We start from the raw sequence: 6,617 nt of genomic DNA, 5'->3' as shown, positions 1-6,617 counted from the left end.
TCTTTAGGTTGCGATAAAATAATCCACATTTACGTGAAAAGTTCACAGTTGCGTCACGTTTAGTTCACAGTACTTTTAGTTGCAACAAAGTTCCAAAAGCAGAAGCTGGTGCGGTGGAAAACAAGCGATGCGTTGCTCCTGAGACCCTGGGGAGGCGATGCGACAGTCCCACTGCAGCAGTGGGCGTGTTGCGACAAATCCGGTCTGTATGGGGAGGAAGGCCACTTGTATGGATTCCGGTGCGTAGGTTCCGTAGGAAGTGTGTTCTCGCAAATGCACGATGCGACGATCTTTGGAGGTGCGGCGATCTCCGTGGTGACGATGCGCGGACCAGCGGTGATCTTCTGTCACAGCTCCTCGATGCGTTGGCTTCTGCGATGACTCTCGCAGCAACGTGATGCAGTCCGCAAGCAGGCGGTGCGGCGATCTCTCCCAGCGACGACAGGCTCTGCGACGACACTCGCAGCGATGTTAGGCTTCCCGCACCGATCGGGTGCGTCCCGGAAGCGAAGGATGCGACGGCTCTGACAGCGGCAACAGGCGCTGGGACGATCTCGACCTTCGTAGCAGCGGGAATTTCCTTGCACTGTCGGGGATGCGCACCGCAGCAAGCGATGCGATAACTTTTCTGTAGCAAAGTCTCTCAAGCTTAGTTTCCAGCTTCCCAACACAGGTACAACTTCCAGAGGCACCACACAGGGGCCAAGCACTCCAGGAAGGACAGAACTCTCTCAGTAGAGCTCAGGGGAAGCTGGGGATGAAGTCCTTTTTTTCCTGGGACTTCAGAACAGGGAGCCAGCTCTTCTCAGGCCCTTGGCGATTCCTTCAAGCAAGGGGGCACAGCACACAGCAAAGTCCTTCCCCTCTCCTTGGCAGCAAAGCAACAGCAGGGCAATCCAGCACAATCTTCCTTCTTCAGTTTCAGCTTTCTCCTTGGCAGAGGTTCCTTCTTGATTCCAGGATGATCTAATTTTCTGTTGTCAGGTACTTATTCCCCTAAAAGTCTTTGTTCTCTTTGTGCAAGTGGGCCCTGAGCCCGGTCTAAACCAGTTCTGGGTGTTTCTTGAGCACTTTGTTTTCCTGGCTTCTCCTTTCCTTTCAGAGTGAGGGGCAGGGTCATCAGCCGCCCAGCAAGAGGTGGAGCCAGCCTTGTGGAAGGCAGGCACAGCCCTATTCAGGCCCATGTGCTAACTCCTCCCACCACTCAAGTTGCAAATGCAGTCATTCAGCCTAGGGCTGACTCAGCCAGCCTCCTGGGGAATCCCCAGCCCCTGTCACTCTCAAACCAGACAGTCAATACACAAACAGGCCAAGGCACACAGAAGGGTCAGACAAGAGAACAGCAACTTTCTAAAAGTGCTGTTCTCAAACACAGGATTTAAAAACAACCTTTCCTAAAAGATGTGTTATTAAATTCTGAGTTCAGGGATACTAGACTCTTATGTCCTATCTTGTTCCTATGAGAAGAAATACTGGTAGCCACTGTAGCTAGCATCCCCTATGTTAATCTATGGAGCAAGATAGACTTACAATAGTGAAAAACGAAAATGGCTGCCATTCACTACCAGAGCATGTCACCTGCACCAGTACATGCTCTACCTTTCACATACACTGCACCCTGCCCAGGGGGATACCTTGGGCCTTCCATAGGGGTGACTAATGTGCACAAAAAGGGAAGGGTTAGGCCTGGTCAGTGGGGACACTGACCAGGAGGACATGGCAGTTCACAGACTGCATGCAGGCACTGCGGTGGCAGGCCTGAGACACCATTTTAGGGCTACTCATGTGGGTGGCACAATCAGTGCTGCAGGCCCACTAGTAGCATTTGTCATCACCAGCTCTGGCACACCCAGTGCACTTTACTAGGGACTTCATGGTGATACAAATATGCCAATCATGTATATCCAATCAGAATAACAATTTTCATAGGGATCACTTACACCCTGGCACTGATCAGCAGTGGCAGAGTGTCCAAAGCATCTAAACCAGCAAAAACGAAATCCAGCACAGCATAAAAAAAACAGGAGGTAGAGGCAAAAAGATAGGGGAAAACCACGCCAAAGATGCCAGGTCTAACACGTGTCCCCTCCAGCTGAAAGTGGGAAGAACTACCCACCCACTTGGGAGTCCTCTTCACTAAGGTGGAAGAATCTGTACAGACCATCAGCATTGGCGTGTTCTGTACCAGGGCGGTGTTCCACCGTAAAGTCCATTCCCTGTAGGGAGATGGACCACCTCAACAGTTTTAGGTTCTCACCCCTCATCTGCATTAACCACCTGAGGGGCCTGTGGTCTGTTTGAACACGGAAGTGGGTCCCAAACAGGTAGGGCCTCAGCTTCTTCAGAGCCCAGACCACAGCAAAAGCTTTCCTTTCAATCACACTCCACCTCTGTTCCCTGGGGAGTAGCCTCCTACTAATGAAAGCTACTGGCTGGTCTCCACCATCCTCAGTGACCTGTGAGAGTACTGCTCCCACACCATGCTCTGAAGTGTCTGTCTGCACTATGAACTCACTGGAAAAGTCAGGTGCCTTGAGCACGGGTGCTGTGCACATGGCAGTCTTCAGGGCTTCAAAAGTAGTTTGGCAGGCTTCGGTCCAGTCCACTCTTTTGGGCACCTTCTTAGAAGTGAGTTCTGTCAAGGGGTCAACGATGGTGCCATACCCCTTGATAAACCGTCTGTAATACCAGATGAGACCCAAAAAGACTCTCACCTCTGTCTGTGTCTTGGGGGGCTCCCAAGCCAGAATGGTATCAATCTTTGCCTGTAGGGGCGCCACCTGGCCGCTCCCCACCTGGTGTCCCAAATACACCACAGATCCCTGCCCTATCTGGCACTTGCTGGCCTTGATAGTGAGGCCTGCCCTTTGCAGAGCCTTCAACACTTCACAGAGGTGTTATAGGTGTTCCTCCCATGTGGAGCTGAACACTGCAATGTCATCCAGGTAGGCAGCGCTGAATTCCTCCAGCCCGGCCAGTACCTGGTTGACCAGTCTCTGGAAGGTGGCAGGGGCATTCTTCAACCCAAAGGGCATGACTCGGAAATGGAAGTGCTCCTCTGGCATTGAAAATGCAGACCTCTCTTTGGCCCCTTCAGTTAAGGCAATCTGCCAGTACCCAGAAGTCAAATCAAATGTACTGAGGTACTGGGCAGCTCCCAACCGATCCACGAGCTCATCAGCTCTGGGTATGGGGTGTGCGTCAGTCTTCATGACCGCATTGAGCCCGTGGTAGTCCACGCAAAACCTGAGTTCTGGAGTGGCCCCGGGCGCAGCAGCTTCTGGCACTAAGACCACTGGGCTAGCCCAGGGGCTGCTGGAGAGCTCAATCACCCCTAGCGCCAACATCTTGGAAGCCTCTTCCTTGATGCTGGCCCTGACCTTGTCAGCTACCCTGTAAAATGTTTGTTTCACAGGGAAACTATCTCCAGTGTCCAAATCATGGACGCACCGATGGGTGATACCGGGGGTCAGGGAGAACAGGGGGGCGAACTGACCCAGCACCTGGCGACAGTCCCTCTGCTGTTCTGGGGTCAGGGTGGGCGAGAGGACCACTCCATCAACTGACCCGTCTTGCTCCTTAGCTGCCAGGAGGTCAGGGAGAGGATCACTATCCTCCTCCCCTCCAGCATCTGTAGCCATGAGCATTGTCACTTCAGACCTCTCAAAGTGCGGCTTGAGGCGGTTCACGTGCAGGACCCTCAGGAGCTGCCTGGGGGTCGTCAGATTAACCAAGTAGGTTACTTCACTTTTCCTTTCCACCACCTCATATGGCCCAGTCCACTTGTCTTGGAGCGCACATGGCTTCACTGGGGCCATCACCCACACTTTCTGCCCAGGTTGAAATTCGACCAGAGTGGTATTCTGGTCGTACCATCGTTTCATTTCTTCCTGGCTAGATTCCAGGTTCTCCTGAGCGAGCTTCCTGAAGCGTTGTGTCTGGTTGCGAATGGCCAACACATAGCTGAACACATCCTAGGGGGTTGTCCCACTAGATTTCTCCCACCCCTCCTTCACCAGTTTGAGAGGTCCTCTAACAGGGTGGCCATACAGGAGTTCAAAGGGACTGAACCCTAAGGACTTCTGAGGCACCTCCCTGTAGGCAAACAACAGGCATGGTAACAAGACGTCCCACTTCCTTCTCATGTGCTCTTCAAGGCCCATAATCATACCCTTCAGGGTGCGGTTGAACCTTTCAACCTACCCATTTCCGTGAGGGTGATAAGGAGTGGTGAACTTATAAGTTACCCCACACTCCTCCCACAGAGACTTGATGTACCTAGAGATGAAGTTGGTACCCCGGTCGGAGACCACCTCTCTGGGGAACCCCACACGGGAAAAGAACCCCATCAATGCACGGCCCACCACGGGGGCTGTGATTGTCCTGAGAGGGACTGCTTCCGGGTACCGGGTGGCATGGTCCACCAAGACCAGGATAAACTTGTTGCCTAAGGCTGTCTTGGGGTCCAGGGGCCACACAATGTCGATGCTCACCCGCTCGAAAGGGGTGCTCACCACAGGGAAGGGTTGGAGGGGTGCCTTGCACTTTACTCCAGTCTTGCCACTGGCCTGACATGTTTGGCAAGACCTACAGAAGGAACCAACGTGCTTCCTCATCTGGGGCCAGTGGAAGTGGATGACAAGCCGGTGTAGGGTCTTGTTTTACCCCAGATGTCCTGCGAGAGACACGTCATGAGCCAGACCCAGTAGGAAGTTTCTGAAGCGCTCGGGTACCACCAGCACACGAGCTGCACCGGGCTCAGCAAACTTAGGCTCGCTATATAATAAGTCATCTTCCCAGTAGATGAAGTGATCTGTGGCTGCTCCACCTGCTGCCTGGTCTGCAGCCTGTTGCCGTAGGCCCACGAGGGACGGGCACTGTCTCTGCTCCTGGCAGAATTCCTCCCTGGAGGGCCCACCTTCTTGCTGCCAATGGGTCAGCTCAGGTAGGTCGCCCAGTTTGGCTACCTGCTCCCCTGTAGGTTCCAGGGCATCCCCCTCAGGGTCTGCTCCCTCCTGGACCATGGGAACGGCTGGAGCTGGTTTCCCGTGCCCTCTGCCCTGTCCTCTCCTGGCAGGTCTCTGGGCCACTGTTTCAGGCTCCAGTTCTGTTGAATCACCCCTACTGGCTGCCATAGCACACGTGGTCACACAGATCCACGCAGGCAACCCCAACATCTCCAAATGAGTTCGGTGTTCTACATCTTTCCTTGGAGAACTCTCCAGGTCATTACCTAGCAGACAGTCTACAGGCAAGTCATCACTGACAACAACTTCCAAAAGACCAGAGACTCCCCCCCACTCAAAGGGAACCCGTGCCACTTTGCAGAGGCGCACTGAACTGTCAGCTGCCACTACAGGGCGGAGTACATTAGGGAGATACTATCCTTCAGACAACCACTGACACCTCATAGATGTCACGCTGGCCCCTGTGTCTCTCAGAGCCTCTATCTCCCTCCCATTGACGGTCACCTTCTGTCCATATTTCTTAGTGTTCATGGGCAGTAAGGTTTCCTGGACCATCTCTTGGTCTCCTAAAGAGACAAGGGACATAACTGCTAGCCCCACCTCCCCACTAGAAACCAAATCCCCTCCCAAAGCTACACTTGCTAACCCTGGGGCTGGAGCACTAGTGGGTGCTGGGGGTCTCTTGGGGCACCGGCTGATAACATGTCCCACCTCATTGCAGTGAAAGCAGGTAGGTGGGCCCCTGTTGTCCCTGGGATCTCTGTAGTCCCGCCTGCCCCTAGGGGGCCATGGCTGCCTAGCTTTGGGGGGTTGGGATTCCTTCTCCTGGGAATTATTTTGAGGCCCTGGTGTGGACTCCTTTTGTTTGCCCTTTCCCCCCCCACTCTTCTGCTGGGGACCCAGCCCACCTTTGGCTGTGGAACCCACAATTCCTCTGTGGACCCTGGTACTGGTCCAGCGGTCCGCCTCCTTAGCAAGCTCAATTGGGTCTGTCAGCTTACTGTCTAAAAGATGCTGGCGCAGCTCTGGAACACAAAGACTACTCAAGTGCTCCCAACTGATCAAATGCAACAACCCCTTAAAATCAGTTACTTTGCTGCCCTTCATCCAACCCTCCAGTGCATGCGAGTACAAATTCACACACTCCATCCAAGTCTCAGATTCCTTCTTCTTAGAATTTCTAAACTGCAGTCTGTACTGCTCTGGAGTAAGTCCATACCTGAGATATAGGGCCTACTTCATATTGGGGTAGGTCATGGCACCTGCTAATTCTAAGGGCTCTAGAGCACTCCTCCCAGAAGCCTCAAAATGTTTCCACAGGCCCGCCCCCCAATGTGGTTCAGGCACACCATTCATTCTCAATGCAATCTCATAGGAAGTAAACCAGGCATAAATATCCTCACTCCTATTGTAATTCTGTACCAGATCTTTGGGAATATATACTTTACCCCCATGCACTGGCTGCGCGCTGCCACCATTTGAACTGGCCTCCACCTCCTTGGCTTTAAGATCCAGTTCTCTCATGCTCAACTCATGAGCCAAAAGCAATTTCTTTTCCTCCAGGGCACGGGCATTTTTCTTGTCTTCCGCTGCCCTTTCTTTCTCCATTTCCAACTGCTACATTTTCAACTTCAGGACTTTCAAGTCATG

This window comes from Lissotriton helveticus, chromosome 3_1 (assembly GCF_964261635.1).
Source record: "Lissotriton helveticus chromosome 3_1, aLisHel1.1, whole genome shotgun sequence".
Classification (NCBI taxonomy): Eukaryota; Metazoa; Chordata; class Amphibia; order Caudata; family Salamandridae; genus Lissotriton; species Lissotriton helveticus.
This window is presented reverse-complemented; position numbering follows the sequence as displayed.